This window comes from Physeter macrocephalus, chromosome 1 (assembly GCF_002837175.3).
Source record: "Physeter macrocephalus isolate SW-GA chromosome 1, ASM283717v5, whole genome shotgun sequence".
NCBI classification, from domain to species: Eukaryota; Metazoa; Chordata; class Mammalia; order Artiodactyla; family Physeteridae; genus Physeter; species Physeter macrocephalus.
Genome location: NC_041214.2, coordinates 65,789,675 through 65,806,478, shown reverse-complemented (window position 1 = coordinate 65,806,478; position 16,804 = coordinate 65,789,675). Strand labels below are relative to the sequence as shown.

Below are 16,804 nucleotides of genomic sequence, written 5' to 3'. Positions count from 1 at the left end.
TAACTTTGAGGGAAGCAGCCTTAGGGTGAAGCCAGACTATGGAAGAATGTGAGGAGAAAAGAAACTGAGTCTGAATGACACTGTGGATTTCCAGGGCCAAGCATTGGGGAAACCTGCCCTACATCTTAGATGTACTGTTAGATGAGCTGGTAACTTCTGTTGTTTGAAGTGGACGTTTATCTTTTACATTGGCTGCGCAGCATGCCACCTCCTCTTTCCTATGTTAGGAGTTTCCCACTTTATGAACAGCCTACCTCTCACCAGAGAAGCTGTAAATATCAGATAATTACCTTGTTATTCTCCCTTGAAGTTAGGGTGTAACATGCACCAAACAGAGGCACAAACACACACAAGAATCAGAATCTAATGGTGAATCACGGAGTTGCACGGAGCTAAAGCAGAAGCTGAGCATTTCCGTTCTGTGGGTTTTGGTCAGTGGCCACTGCGTTCAATTTCCAGAAACAGCAGTATCACTGGCATCTGATGTCTAGTGCACATGGCATCTGTGGTGTATGTATCCTGTGGCGGCAGCAGTTACACTGCAACCAGAAGGGCTGTGTGGTTAGATTTTGGTGATCCTGTCTGACATCTCCAAATCTATTTCTGGCTACGCCACCTCCACCAGGATTCTAGCTATCCAATATCCTTTTAATAAACTGCCTTTTCTATTTCAGCTTGTCTCAATCGGCTTCAGTTGCTTGGTACTAAAACTCCAGCTGAAATTTTGGTGAAGCTCTCGTAAGTAGCATTCTCTATTAATTGTGGTTAAAAGTATTCTATTGATAAATGATGCCCAGTCCTATATTCTGTATAATTATCTATTGCTACAATGCTCTGTGGCCGACAACCCAGTGGATTAAAACAACAATTATTTATTCTTGCTCACTTGTCTGTGAGTTGTCTGAGAATCAACTGATCTAGGCTGTGTTCAGCTGACCTTAACTCCAAAATGTAGATTGAGCCTAGCTCAGCTCCATACATCTCTAGTTCTCCTTGGACTACCCAGGGCTTGTCGTCTTATGGAAGTGACGGTGGTCAAGATGGCAAGACCAACTGTGCAATTCTAATTCAAGCCTTCTCATGTTAGGTCTACTAATATCCCAATGGCCAAGGTCCACAACCAAGCCCAGCATCAATAAAGCAGGGAAGTATAGTCTCTACTGAAATGAACTGCAAAGCACACACCAAAGGGCATGAATAGAGGGTGGAATAAGGAATTGGGAACAATAATGAAATCTACATCAACCTACACCCCATCCCTACTCCCCCCCGCCGCCCCCAAACCAAAGTGTTAGCTAGTGGCTGGTGGTGGTTTAATAGTTTCTGCGTTATAGCTGTTGAAGTCTTGTCAGAAGAGGTCTTAGACACACTGCCTTCAGGTAAAGAAATGAATCTCTATTACGTCTGCATGATGAGGCAATGATAGAATCATAAAATGATCAGGTTGTTAGGGATCTTAAAGGCCCCTGATGACATATTTAAGATTATTTAAAAGTCAGAATGGAGTAACTATGGTTCAGGCATCTAAAATGGAGCTGGGTGGCCATTGCGGATGTGGTTTCAGACACATTCCTGCATCACTGGGAACTTGAATTTTCTGAACAGTATCAAACTCAAGGACACCACCAGCCATTTTCAAAACAATATCTGCTGGCAGATGCACACAGTCACACCCACACACCCCTCTGCCCCACCAGCGCAACTAATCCTTGTTTACTGAGAACGCTTACTTCTTTTTTTTTTTTTTTTTTTTTTGTGGTATGCGGGCCTCCCCCTGCTGCGGCCTCTCCCGTTTTTTTTTTTGTGGTATGCGGGCCTCCCTCTGTTGTGGCCTCTCCCGTTGCGGAGCACAGGCTCCGGACGCGCAGGCTCAGCGGCCATGGCTCACGGGCCCAGCCGCTCCGCGGCATGTGGGATCCTCCCAGACCGGGGCGCGAACCCGGTTCCCCTGCATCGGCAGGCAGACGCGCAACCACTGCGCCACCAGGGAAGCCCGAACGCTTACTTCTTGCCAGCTCTAATCCTAATTCTAGACAAACAATGTATGTAACCTTGTGAGGTTTTGCCGTTATAAACCTCCCCCATTTTGTAGTCCAGCTGAACACAATTCAAGTGCTTTCTGGGACCTGTGTTTCCAGAGCTGCAGACCTAACAATCCCCAGATAAACACTTTTTCTTTTTTGCCTCAACCGTTTCTCCATTCTTGGAATTCTTAGTTAACGCCCCTTAGTAAATCATATTGCTTGACTGATAAGGAAACTAAAGGACCAAAGTGTGAGTGACTTGGTCAAGGTTGTACAGCTTGAAAATGACAGAAGAATGAATATAATCAATATATTATAGATATACATCAATATAACAATAGAATGCACATTGATTGACTCCCAGATACATGCCTCTGACCCTTAGCTATTTTATTTACAGGGGCAGAAAGTTTTCTGTATTCCTCAAATCATTTATTCCTCCCTCCTTATCATACCAGATATAAGATTGGATATGTGTTTTCGGACACCTCTGTCCAACTGCCTACACGCCACCACTCAAAGTGCTGCCGATTCAGGTTAGAAATCTTATAGGTGTCAGGACAGCTGAGGACCCAAACTGATGTGGCAGAATTCTGCCAGGTGAGTCCTCTTGAGCAATACAAGGTATCTATGGCCTACTCACAACTACTTTGGGAATTATAGCTCTTATGCAAACTGCTGCCAGGTGAGTCCTCTTAAGCAACACAAGGTGTCTGTGCCCTATTTACAAATGAGTTGAAAATTATAGCTCTTATAATAAAATCCTATGTGAGAGAGAAATTTTTAAAAATCTTTACATATGTTCACAGGACACTCGCAGTAGCAAGAGCTTCTGTTTTTCCTTCCTAATTAAAATTGTACAGAGCCAACGCTTTGCAAAATTAAGTGAGAGTGGCATGGACATATATACACTACCGAATGTAAAATGGATAGCTAGTGGGAAGCGGCTGCATAGCACAGGGAGATCAGCTCGGTGCTCTGTGACCACCTAGAGGGGTGGGGTAGGGAGGGTGGGAGGGAGGGAGACGCAAGAGGGAGGAGATATGGGGATATATGTATATGTATAACTGATCCACTTTGTTGTAAAGCAGAAACTAACACACCACTGTAAAGCAATTATACTCCAATAAAGATGTTAAAAAAAAAAATTAAGTGTGGGAAACAACGGAGCTTTTAAAGAAATTCCCCAGATGGGCAGGTAGGGCAATATAGACTGTGCTAAAGGACTGAGAATTTGAGGACAAGGGGAAGATTTTGGTGCGTTTGAAGCAGGGGAGGGTCACGGTCTTATTCACATCCACTTCGGGCTTGTCCAGCTCTCCCTAGCACTGGGGAACAGGATTCCTCCTTCCCAGGCCCCTGCGGCTGTGCATCCTGGAGAGCTGTTTGCCTTACACTTCACATTCACAAAGAAGTTCCAGTGGAAATTTCGATGTTATGTTCCTATAAACTTAGACATGCAATCCATCAATTCTCTTCCATGTTAAAAGCATTAACTTACTAAAATTATTATTTAAAATATACCATAATTTGTGAAACCCTATTTAGCCTTTTCTTCATATTTGAATACAATTTGGAGCCTCAAAAGATAGAGGGGCTGAACCTCCCCTGCCTCTTGTAACCCTCTAAACACCTCCACCCCTTACCTTCTCTCCTGACCTGACCTCACTGGGCCTCTCATCCTTATGTTTCTCTTGTCCCCAAGATACAGATGCTGACTTCCAGCACGTTTAACCTCACTTTGTTGGTATATCCTGCCTTTAACATGTATCATAACCATAATTCTATTCCTGGTTTGTAACAAAGTTGTTAGCACAGTTTTTCTTTGAACGTCTCACCTCTTTCTTTGCTGAGTCCCATCTCTTCTCTCTTCCCTGCCTGGCTTTGTCCTGTCCATTTTAGTTACCCCACTCATCTGTCTCCTGATTCTAAAAACTCATTCACTCCAGGACCTAGAGTTTGTAAGCATGTTTAAAAAGTGCCAGATTCACATAATGTCTAAAACTTTTAGGGGGAAAAAAATGCTACCTTGGCAATTCACCTGTGTCCAAAAGAAGCTTACATTTTAAAATCTGTCATTTTGACAGAGGCAAAATTAAGACTTGAAAAATATTCTCTTAAATGTAGACGCTTGATTCATCTACAGCTAGAAGGCCAGGTAGGAAGTGATGGTTTGGTGGTGACTGACCTGAGGGCAGTAGCTGGGGTTCACCCAAGAGCAGGCATCTCAACTTTAGGTTCTGAGGGATCTGTGCTTGCTAAAAATGCAGATTCCTAAGCCTACTGCCAGAAACTCTAATTCAGTGGATCTGGAATAGTCAGGAAATGCTGAACAAGATATCGGGACCCTACATATAGCTGGGTAAATGTATGACTCTTTTTTTTTTTTTTTTTTTGCGGTACGCGGGCCTCTCACCGCTGCGGCCTCTCCCGTTGCGGAGCACAGGCTCCGGACGCGCAGGCTCAGCGGCCATGGCTCACGGGCCCAGCCGCTCCGCGGCATGTGGGATCTTCCCGGACCGGGGCACGAACCCGCGTTCCCTGCATCGGCAGGCAGACCCTCAACCACTGCGCCACCAGGGAAGCCCCTGTATGACTCTTAATAGCCGGGATCTTGGGCTGGATCCTGATTCTGAGGGTAATTAACTGTGTGACCTCAGCAGGGCAAATTAACTTCCCTGAGCCCCTATTTCCTAGTCTGTAAAGGAAGCATAGGAGCCATGAGACATAGAATGTGATGGGGTTAATATTTTGGAAAACATCTATGTTTTTCTCTTCTGCATTGCTGAGTGTTAATTACTCCCTACCTCTCTGGACTGACCCAAGTGTCTATATCTATATGTCTGTATCTGTCTATATCTATATCTAATCTTGGTGGAGATGGAATAGGAGTGGGGATAGGGGTGGGAGGGGAGGAGATTATTATTTGTTCCAGAAAGCAAAAAGAACCAAGGAATTTATATTCAGACGCTGACATTCAAAATAAGATTATGCAGCAAGACAATAGGTATGAGAGAGTATTTCTACTTTCCTTTCTCCACTCCCACCCCATTCTCTCCCCACACCTCCAAGTAGCATAAAAAAAATCGAGTACGGAAGTTTCAAGCCTCAGAAGTTCTCTTATTTAGAAAATAGCCCTTCTGCCTATGGCAGCTGGGCCATGAGGCTTGGAGTTCTATGGTAGAATGAGGCTCTGGTAGGGAAAATAAAAGTCCCACCCTTCTTTGGCTGAGGGGATGATAGAATGATAGAAAGGAGAGAGAACGAGAAGGAATATGGTGAGTGAGGAGAAGGGGCTGCATAAATGCCGAGGGGGCCTTGTGTCCCCCTCAATTTCCAATAACCCCTCCCCACAATTCCAGTAACTGAGACAACAGATGAAGACCTGATTAATTAATTAATGCTGCCCAGGCAGCAACACTTTTCTTTTTTTTTTTTAACATCTCTATTGGAGTATAATTGCTTTACAATGTTGTGTTAGTTTCTGCTGTGTAACAAAGTGAATCAGCTACATGCATACATATATCCCCGTATCCCCTCCCTCTTGCGTCTCCCTCCCACCCTCCCTACCCCACCCCTCTAGGTGGTCACAAAGCACCGAGCTGATCTCCCTGTGCTATGCGGCTGCTTCCCACTAGCTAGCTATTTTACATTTGGTAGTGTGTATATGTCCATGCCACTCTCTCACTTTGTCAACACTTTTCAATAGACTTCCCGGTAGTTTTAATGTGCATTCGGTTGAGAACCACTGGACTAAGAATTAAACAGAGTGAACATTTCGGTTCCCCCGCCCTGCTCCTTCACATGAAGCCCTCATGAGAATAAGCAGGTTAAATAGACGCAAAATAAAGAAGTTCATATTCCTCAGAACACCCGAGCATAGTGTGGGTTCATTTGTCACATCAGCATACAAATGAAAATACTCTATATGTCGTAAGGAGCTCTCCTCTGGAAACTTTCGTTGTGGTGGCCAAGTTGCAGCCGAGAGTAGAAAAACAGCGCTCGAGTTAAGATTCCAGGAGCCTGGGAAAGGAAACTAGATGAAGGTTTTAGCTAAAATGACTACAGAAGAGGTGCGTGTTCTCTCTCTAATAAAAGTAAAGTGGCTTTCCCCACATATCAAAGTGGGATGAGCCAATTCACCAAAAGCACTTTCTTAAGTAGCTGACTACTCTGGAGTCAGAATGAGTGGTGTTAGAATCCTGGATCTGCCCTTACTAACTGTGTGATGTTGGCAATTTTACCAAACTCCTCTAAGCCTCAGCGTTTTAGTGGGTAAAATGGGCCTTATTACACAGTCTCCCTTCACAGGGTTGTTATGAGGGAAAGCAATCTGTATCACATGTCTGGTGCTAGGGTGGAGCTGTTATGAGTCCCTTTATCTAAGAATTCTGCTGTAATTCTTAAAAGCACAGAGACCTCTGCACTGAATAAGGAGGCCCAGAGGTATACTTCTAACAGCTACGCAGGACGTTCCTGTGCACACAGAAGGATTACTGTGGCGCAGTGGGCCTCAGATTTCAGCATGCAGCAGCATCACCCGGAGGGCTTGCTGGGCCTTCCCCTGGAGTTTCTGATGTAGGAGGAATGAGGGGAGGGCCTGAGAATGTGCATTCCTAGCAAGCTCCCAGGTGACACGGATCCTGCTGGGAGTTACAGCTCTAGATTAGAGGTCAGCCAACTCGGCTCTCAGCACAAGTCTGGCCCACTTCCTGTTTGGGGAAATACAGTTTTATTGGTACACAGCCACATTTGTTTGTTGTTGTTTCATCTGTGGTTGCTTTTGTGCTGCCATGGTGGAGTTGTCATTGCAACAGAGATCATGAAGTTTAAAATATTTACCATCCAGTCCTTTATAGACTTTTACTAACCCCTGTCCTAGGGTAAAAGAGCTCAGGTAATTTGGGGGAACAAGTTTGCCGTGGAAAATTCCCAGAGTTAGATTAAATTAATCAGGGCTTGATAAAGGGTAAGGTTTAGTCAGGACTGTGTGTGTCCTTCAAATCTTGTGTTTTTGCAAATCTTGCTCTTGTTCTATTTGTAAATGTACACATTCTTAGAGCGAGTAGGGACCACTTGGCTCTGAAATTTTAATAAAATGTTAAAAGATTAGCATTGATTATACCATCTACTCCATTTTACTTTATTTTCATGTCTAATATTAGCTTATCTACCTGTTATGATGTCAATAATTTACTTCAGAGGGCTTCATCACAGAATAGTGGGTCTCAACCCTTACACATAAGTCACCTTGGGGGACTTTAAAAAAAATACCTGGGTCCTATCTCTGGAACTTCTGATTCAAAGGGTGTGGGGTGGGACCTAGGCACTGATGTTTTTAAAACCTTCTAGATGATTCCACCATGCAACCAGGATTGAAAATCGCAGACATAGTGTGTACTAGTTAAATTATCTCCTAGGTCCTGTTACCCTAACTATGAATTGACAGCCACTGGTGGCCTCTGGCATCCTCATTAGAGAGCTTGCCCACCAGACGTGGAGCTACCAACTTTCTCTTCTCCATGCCACACACACACAACATAGGCTCTGCTCTCCACAGAATGGAGGCCAGAGGTTGGTCTTCATTGGGAAAAGTAGTGACTTTTTAATAGTGAATGTTAGAAATGGTGTCTCTTTGTTGGAATGAGTGATATTTAAAGTATGTAAATGGTGTAACATATTTTAGAAGCATTCACCTTGCTCCCACGAAGAAAGTATAAGAATCTAGTGAAGCATCTAGGCCAGGGGTTAGCACTCTTTCTGTAAAGTTCTGGATAATAAAACTTTTAGGCTTTGTGGGGCAACAAGCAAATCGAGTTATAGCTGCACCACAGAGATGTGTAGTGCGCCGAGCAGCAGGGGAAAACCATGAAAGCACCATGTACCGTCTCGGCCCAACGATTCCGTCCCATGGTTTCTGCGCGATTCTTATTCCCATAATGCAAAACAGCCCTAAGCAATACACAAACAAATGAGCAAAGCTACTTGGGTTTTTATAATTGTCATGTGTCACAAAAGGATATTCGTCTTTTGATTTCTTTTCAACCATTAAAAAATGTAAAAGTTAACAACAAAAAAAAGTAAAATCATTCTAAACGTGTGGGTCATACAAAAAGAAGCGTTGGGTCAGACTTGACCGGCAGGCAGTAGTTTGCCAACCCATGTCCTAGACTAAATCCTTAAGGACAACATCCTAGGCTAAATTCCTAACTCTATGTTCTATGTCTAGCTGTGATTGCCTGGTGCCAACCAAAAAGATAACAGAATCCAGCCAATAAAATATAATCACTGCTGCTTTCAATAAACCTTTCATGTAGGGTGACAGTCTGTGAATCTAAAACTTTTAGAGGTCAGTTGTTCTCAACTTTTGTTGTACATTGGAATCATCTGAGGAGATAAAAACATCCCACACCCAAAGCAATTACATCAGAAACTCCGGGGTGGAACCCAGAGATCAGCAGTCTTTAAATCTCCTCAGGTGATTTCAATGGCCAGATAAGGCTGACAGCACTTTTCTCAAGAGGAACGAGGAACAGGGCTTCATCAAGCTGCAGAACAGGTAATATGGTTATTTGTTTGTTAATAAATGTTTGTTTAGTAATATCTTCATGTGTGGGAGAAATTGGTCTGAGCCTTGCTTTCAGTATATTAGGATGACGAGGCTTCTAGAGGAGTAGCTAACATACACGCACACCTTGTCCACAGCAAAGGAAGCCATCAAAAAATGAAAAGGCGACAACCTACGGAGAAAATATTTGTAAATGATGTGACCGACTTAAGGGCTTAATCTCCAAAATACACAAACACCTCATACAACTCAACAACAAAAAAACAAACAACCCAATCGAAAAATGGGCAGAAGACCTTAATAGACATTTCTCCAAAGAAGACATACAGATGGCCAGTAGGCACATGAAAAGATGCTTAACATCACTAATTATTAGAGAAATGCAAATCAAAACTATAATGAGGTACCACCTTAGACCAGTCAGAATGGCCATCATTAAAAAGTCTACAAATAACAAATTCTGGAGAGGGTGTGGAGAAAAGCGAACCCTCCTACACTGTTGGTGGGCAAGTAAGTTGGTGCAGCCACTATGGGAAACAGTATGGAGGTTCCTCAGAAAACTAAAAATAGAATTACCATATGACCCAGCAATCCCACTCCTGGGCATATATTCGGACAAAACCATAATTCAAAAAGATACATGCACCCCTATGTTCATAGCAGCACTATTCACAATAGCCAAAACATGGAAACAACCTAAATGTCCATCAACAAATGAATGGATAAAGAAGATGTGGTACATATATGCAATGGAATACTACTCAGCCATAAAAAAAGAACAAAATAATGCCGTTTGCAGCAACATGGATGCAACTAGAGATTATCACACTAAGTGAAGTAAGTCAGAAAGAGAAAGACAAATACTATATGATTTCACTTATATGTGGAATCTAAAATATGGCACCTACCTACAGAAACTATAAAACAGAAACAGACACACAGACATAGAGATCAAACTTGTGGTTGCCAAGGGGGAGTGGGGAAGGGAGAGGGATGGACTGGGAGTTTGGGGGTGGTAGATGCAAACTATGACATTTAGAATGGGTAAACAACAAGGCCCTACTGTGGAGCACAGGGAACTATATCCAGTCTCCTGGGATAAACCATAATGGAAAAGGATATTAAAAAAAGAATGTGTAGGGCTTCCCTGGTGGCGCAGCGGTTGCGCGTCCGCCTGCCGATGCAGGGGAACCGGGTTCGCGCCCTGGTCTGGGAGGATCCCACATGCCGCGGAGCGGCTTATAGGGAAACATACAGGAAAAAACACACAAAGGAATTCCACTCTGTTGTCATATATATGTTTACTTTCAGTTTACAAACAGCTGCCCAAATAACACTCAAACAGAGGGAGGCATACCACAAAAAAAAAAAAAAAAAAAAAAAAAGAATGTGTATGTGTGTACGACTGAGTCACTTTGCTGTAGAGCAGAGATTGGCACAGCATTGTAAACCAACTATACTTCAATAAAAAAAAATGAAAAGGCAACCTATGGGACAGGAGAAAATATTTGCAAATTATATATCTAATAAGGGGTTAATATCCAAAATTTATACTCATACAACTCAATTAAAGAAAAAAGCGCAATTAAAAAATAAGCAAAAGAAATAATTAGACATTTTTCCAAAGGAGACATGCCAAGTGTCCAACAAGTACATGAAAAGATGCTCAACATCACTAATCATCAGGGTAATGCAAATCAAAACCACAATGAGATATCACCTTACACCTGTTAGAATGACTATTATCAAAAAGAAAAGAGAAAACGTGTTAGTGAGAATGTGGAGATAAGGGAATCCCTGTGCACTGCTAATAGGCCTGTAAATTGGTGCAGCTACTATGGAAAAAAAGTATGGAGTTTCCTCAAAAAATTTAAAATAGGGGCTTCCCTGGTGGCGCAGTGGTTGGGGGTCCGCCTGCCGATGCGGGGGGCGCGGGTTCGTGCCCCGGCCCGGGAGGATCCCGCATTGCTGCGGAGCGGCTGGGCCCGTGAGCCGTGGCCGCTAAGCCTGCGTGCCACAACAGTGAGAGGCCCGCGTACCGCAAAAAAAAAAAAAAAACAAAAAAAAATTTAAAATAGAACTACCACATGATCCAGCAATTCTACATCTGGGTACTTATCCAAAGGAACAAAATGACTGTCTTGAAAAGATATCTGCACCCTCATGTTTATTGCAGCATTATTTACAATAGCCAAGACATGAAAACACATAAGTATCCATCAGCAGATGAATGGATAAAGAAAATGTGGTGTATATACACAATGGAATATTATTCAACCATAAGAAGAAAGGAAATTCTGCCATTTGCAACAACATGGATGGACCTCAAGGGCATTAGGCTAAGTGAAATGAGTCAGCCAGATAAAGACAAATACTGTATGATCTCACTTATATGTGAATACTTTTTAAAAAACCCAAACTCACAGATACAGAGAACAGACTGGTGGTTGCCAGAAGTCGGAAGTAGGGGAGGAGGGTGTGAAACAGTTGAAAGTGGTCAAAAGAAACAACCTTCTAGTTATAAGGTAAATAGTCCTGGGTAGACAATGTACAGCATGGGGATTATAGGTAACAATGCTGTATTGTATATTTGAAAGTTGCTAAGAGAGTAGATCTTAAAAGTTCTATAACTATGTGTAGTATGGATGTTAACTAGACTTATTGCAGTGATCATCTCGCATGATGTACAAATATTGAATCATCATGTTAAATACCTAAAACAAATAACATGTTATATGTCAATTATATCTCAATTTTAAAAAATAAGCCTGATATTGCAGATGAGGAAACTGATGCATAGAAAATGTTACACATTTCCGAGAAAGGAGCTGGAAACCTAAGTCTGTCTGATGTGACCACAGGCTCTTACCCACTAGGGTCTGCCACGTTCATGTGCTACATCAAGAATGGAGACTCGGGCTTCCCGGGTGGCGCAGTGGTTGCGCGTCCGCCTGCCGATGCAGGGGAACCGGGTTCGCGCCCCGGTCCGGGAAGATCCCACGTGCCGCGGAGCGGCTGGGCCCTTGAGCCATGGCCAATGAGCCTGCGCGTCCGGAGCCTGTGTTCCGCGACGGGAGAGGCCGCAACAGAGGGAGGCCCGCCTACCGCAAAAAAAAAAAAAAAAAGAATGGAGACTCAAGGCTGGTATTCCTGCCCACACCACACCGCCTCATTTTCTGAAGTATTGGAAGAGACCCTAGAAACAAATCTGTTCCAGTATTCTTCATCTACAAGAGCACAAACACATCCAGAGAAGTAATGTGACTTTCCTAAAATCACCCGGAGAGTCAATGTTCGAAAGGCCATGAAAGGCAATCACGTGTCTCCAAACAGAACTCAGGAACAGGGCCATTCACAGCCTGGATCTTCCAAAGTACATGAAAAGAAAGAAAAACATAGGAATCAAATTTTTTCCTTGGGACCAAAAATGGGGGCTGGGGGGGAGAGAAGAATTTCTTTTTAAAAATCTATAAGTATGATATTCAAGTGTGTCTAAATGTATTAAAGGTACAGTGGTGTTTTGTAACCCTCACCATTCTTCCAGGGGTCCCCAACTGATGGCCCACAAGCTGAATCTAGGTGTGCTTTGGTTTCCTCTGCAGAATTCTGGCAATAAATGTCCAGGGCTGAGAGGGAGTGATCCTTTCTTAGTTGACACATGCACGCCCAGTCCACTACAGCCCCCAGCTGTCCCCTGTTTTTGTGTTACTGAACTTTAATTATCTGTGTGACCTTGGCTAAGTCCCTTCCCCTCCCTGTAATCCAGAATCTTCACCTATCGAATTGGGATGGGGGTGTTGATGACATTGTATTTTGTTTATTGCCTGCCCCCTCTCCCTAGAAGGTAAGCTCTAGGAGGGCAGGGATTTTTGTCTGGTTTGTTCAGTGATGTCTCCCGTAGCACCCCGGACCCTGCCTGCCATGTAACAGGTGCTAAATAAATATTTAAGGAGAGAATAAATAGTCCTAAACATCCAAAAAAAAAGAACTCAGGCAAAGGGGATGGAAAACTTTTAAGGCACAGTAACCATTCTATATCATGATGGTGATGGTTACACATTGTATACAATTACCAAAATCAATCAAAGTGTTCATTTAGAATTGATAAATTTTTATGTATGTAAATGATAACCTAAATAAACAAAGATGAAGCTAATATACATATATAATTAAAATTAATTTCACCCACTTCCTGTTATTTTTTCCTGACCTTAGTAATTGCTGCCATTCTGGGGGGTTTCTACAGGTCAGGGACGTGCTGAACGCTTTACATTTCTTATCTCATTAATCCTTGGGTATGAGTGTAGTTTGTCTAAACCACTCAGGTGCATTTCCTTAGTCTTTCTGGGTGACATATTCTGGAATTCCATATCTATCACTGGCAATAAAATCTTACTTAGGACTAACTAGGATTTAATTTTTAAGTGGATGAGCAGCCTGTGGCTCCACCTTCTTGCCCACTGCCTATGACTAGAAAGGTTTACAGCATGCATTTATTAATTGCACCCAGGAAGCAAGTCATCCTCCCAACAACCTGTGAAATAGGTGTTATTACATTCTCACTTCCCAGATGCTAAAGTCAGAATAGAGCCCTGATGTGCCACCAGCCAGAGCGACACATCAGGAAGCAGCAGGGCGAAGATCTGATCCCAAGCAGTGGGAGGCCCTGAGGTTGTTTGCTTAATCCCCACACCAGATGGCCTCCCAACCAGTAAACCTGGGCACGCTGCTGAGCTGCTGTGTGGGGGCCAGGGTGTGACCCTTGCAGAGATGACAGAAGATGATTTTCCGATGCAGCGAGCATCTCCGGACCAGTGTGGCCTCAGACAGTGGTCAGAGCTGTGGTATGTTCCCCGCAACAGGCTGCTGGGGTGAGATGCGACGTGAGAGCCTAGGAATTCGCTCCGCCACTGGGCAAAGGCCCATCTGCAGGACCCAAAAGGCCCTGAGCGTTGGGGAAGGGGCTGTTTGACGTAAGCCTCACATAGCCCTTTCGATATTGAATAATTTTTTGAGGTGCGTTCACCCCCTTGGTCCCTGACATTGCTGTAGACTGGAGAGAACCTCCAGGAATTTCACTAGTGCTCTGGCCAACCCAGCATGTTGTTTCAGTCTCTTTTTCTTTATTTTTCTGTAGAGGATCCCCTTCCCAGTGAACAATTTGTCAATGACACTTTACTTTTTTTTTTTTTTTTTTTTTTTTTTTGCAGTACACGGGCCTCTCACTGTTGTGGCCTCTCCCGTTGCAGAGCACAGGCTCCGGACACGCACGCTCAGCAGCCAAGGCTCACGGGCCTAGCCGCTCCACGGCATGTGGGATCTTCCCGGACTGGGGCACGAACCCACGTCCCCTGCATCAGCAGGCGGACTCTCAACCACTGCGCCACCAGGGAAGCCCAACTTTACTTTTAAACAAGTGTTTAATTGCTGCCTCAGCAGGCGGACCCCCAACCACTGCGCCACCAGGGAAGCCCAACTTTACTTTTAAACAAGTGTTTAATTGAAACACTGATTGAAATGCAGACCTATCCCTCCGCAAGAGAAGAACGCAGGTTACCACATCTTAACTCCTCATGAAGGTAATTGGGACAAATTAAACATGTATTGACTTTCTCAAGATAACTTGAGATTTCTGCACCCTTTGCACTTACCAGAAATAATACTACAGTGACTCAGTCTTCTGGTAATTGAAAATGCACAGCTGTAGAAGAAATTGCATGTTAATATATGATATTATCAGTGCAGGAGGGCCACCATATACAAGAATGCAGAGACTCAATTAAATACCCATTATTTGGCGTAATAATTCAGAAAGATCAGGAAACATTATCCCTGGTCAAATAGGCTGAATTTAATTGAGACATTCCTGGGTTCACAGAGTATATCAACTCCGGATCAAACTAAAGCAATCTCATTTGACACAATGTAAAAGATTAATACTAGACAAAGAGGACAAATGACCGATCAGTCTGGGAATTACTGTTACTGAACCAAACTTGGGTCTGCTTACCCTACATGCAGTAAAGACAATCTACTGACACCAGCTTGTGGTGAAGGAAAGTGCAGCGTTTATTGCAGGGCACCAAGCAAGGAGTCCAGGCAGCTAGTGCTTAAAAGGCCTGAACCTCCCCCGGCCACCCACCCCCACCAAGGCTTTCAGGGAAAGGTTTTTAAAGACAGGGTGAGGGAGGGAGGGTTTGAGGTGTGTGATCTGCTCATGGACATTCTTCTGATTGGTTGGTGGTGAGGTAATTGGGCATCAACGTCATCAACCTTCTGCTTCCAACCAGTCTGGGATCTAGGTGCTTGTGGACAACATACAGTTAACTTCTTCCTCCTGGTGTTTTTTTCAGTATCTGCAAAACAGCTCAAAGGACCTGGGTCAGAATATTATCTATAGCCCTTGAAAAGCAACTAAACGTCCTTGACTTTGTTTAATGGCTAAAGTATTATTATTTTGTCTTGCTTGACTGTTTTCCTTTCTGCATTTTCTCACTTTTCTGATTAAATTTTTTCTTTGACCAAAGTTTTTCTACAGACAAAAGGCAGACAGAGGACATATGGGTGGAGAGGTCTGTTCTGGGAAGGCCCCATAGGGTCCTGCTCTGTTACACTATGACTTATTTTGCTTTGAAGAGAAGATATGTACCTTTTAGTTACCATGTATGATTTTCTTTTGTGGGATTTAATTAAAACATTCAGTTACTTAATAAATACTTCCTGAGCACTAACTATGCATCAGGTACTCAGGTACTAGGGACTCAGCTGCAAAATAAAGAGACAAAAATATGTGTCTTCATAGAGCCCAAACTCTAGTTGGTGAAGACAAGCAATCAATGAGTAAAATATATAGAATGACAGAAAATTTAAAGTGCTGTGAGGAAAAGTAAAGCATGGGAGCAAGATGGGGACTGCCAGGGCACGGAACAGCAGGCTGCAGTTATACATAGGATGGCAAAGAAAGGGCTGGATGAAGAGACAATAAAAATATAGTCATTAGGGCATCATTCGTGATAAAGATAAATATTGGCAGCAACCTAGATATCTGTCTATAGGAGATTGGTTAAATATTTTATGATGCATCTATATAGTAGAATACTATATAGCAAACAAAAGAAGTCCTACAAATACAAAATGAACTCCCAAGATATACGAAGTGAGAAAAACAAGGTGCAGAATGATATATAGCAGGGGTCCCCAGCCCCCAGGCCACAAACTGGTACTGCTCCGTGGCTTGTTAGGAACTGGGGCGCACAGCAGGAGATGAGCAGCGGCTGAGCGGAGCAGCTGCTGAGCGAGTGAAGCTTCATCTGTATTTACAGCCGGCCTCCTTCGGTCACATTACCACCTGAGCTCCGCCTCCTGTCAGCATTATGGTAAGTTGTATAATTATTTCATTATGTATTACAATGTAATAATAATAGAAATAAAGCACACAATAAATGCAATGTGTTTGAATCATCCTGAAACCATCCCCCCACCTGCCCCCGGTCCGTGGAAAAATGTCTTCCACAAAACTGATCCCTGGTGCCAAAAAGCTGGGGACCACTGATGTATAGAGTATGCTACCATTTACATTTATCATATACATGATATATATATATATATATACACATAATATTTTTATAAATGCATGGAATCAGTGGAAACATAACATAAAAAACTGTTAGTAATGGTTGTCTTTGGAGTGGAGAACAGGATGATTCATTGACAGGTGAGGGTGAAATACTTTGTATCCCATTACTATGTATATGTACTACTGTATAGTCAGGCCATTCAAGATGGCTGTTCTCTTGCTCTCTGTCCATCCTCTGCTTGACCAGGCCCTGCTTCACTCACATGACTACTCAATCCTCTTAATTATAGGGCTTAATTAGTCCCAGGTAACTGATGAGCCCATCTGACATCAATTCCCCTATAAATGGTAGCTTTTTTCTCCCCCTGAGTAGCACAGACTATTGCCATGACCTGCCTGCTGTTGGCTGTACACAGTGGAGGTGTCGCTCCAGGACTTTTTGCTTCAGACACGTAAGATCCCCTGTCCAATAAACTGTTCTTTTCTCTATCACTGTCTTCTGGTTCTTTCTTCGGTCTCAAGGCTGGACAACTACCAGGCTTTCAGGCCTGCAGGGTGCAGCCCAGCAACTGATGAGCCAGCCAGGAGGCCAAGGAAACTCTCGTGAGTGCAGAGATGTGAAGAAATAAGGACAGG

At 43.3% G+C, this 16,804-nt stretch overlaps 1 long non-coding RNA gene across 1 annotated transcript; it reads left to right on the top strand.

Moving 5' to 3' along the window:
- The first annotated feature begins 673 nt into the window (after nucleotides 1-673).
- Nucleotides 674-15,644, top strand: LOC102993371 (uncharacterized). Its single transcript, XR_448779.2, has 3 exons — nucleotides 674-738; nucleotides 8,503-8,583; nucleotides 15,120-15,644. It is a non-coding gene; the product is annotated as an uncharacterized lncRNA (long non-coding RNA).
- The last annotated feature ends 1,160 nt before the right edge of the window (nucleotides 15,645-16,804 follow it).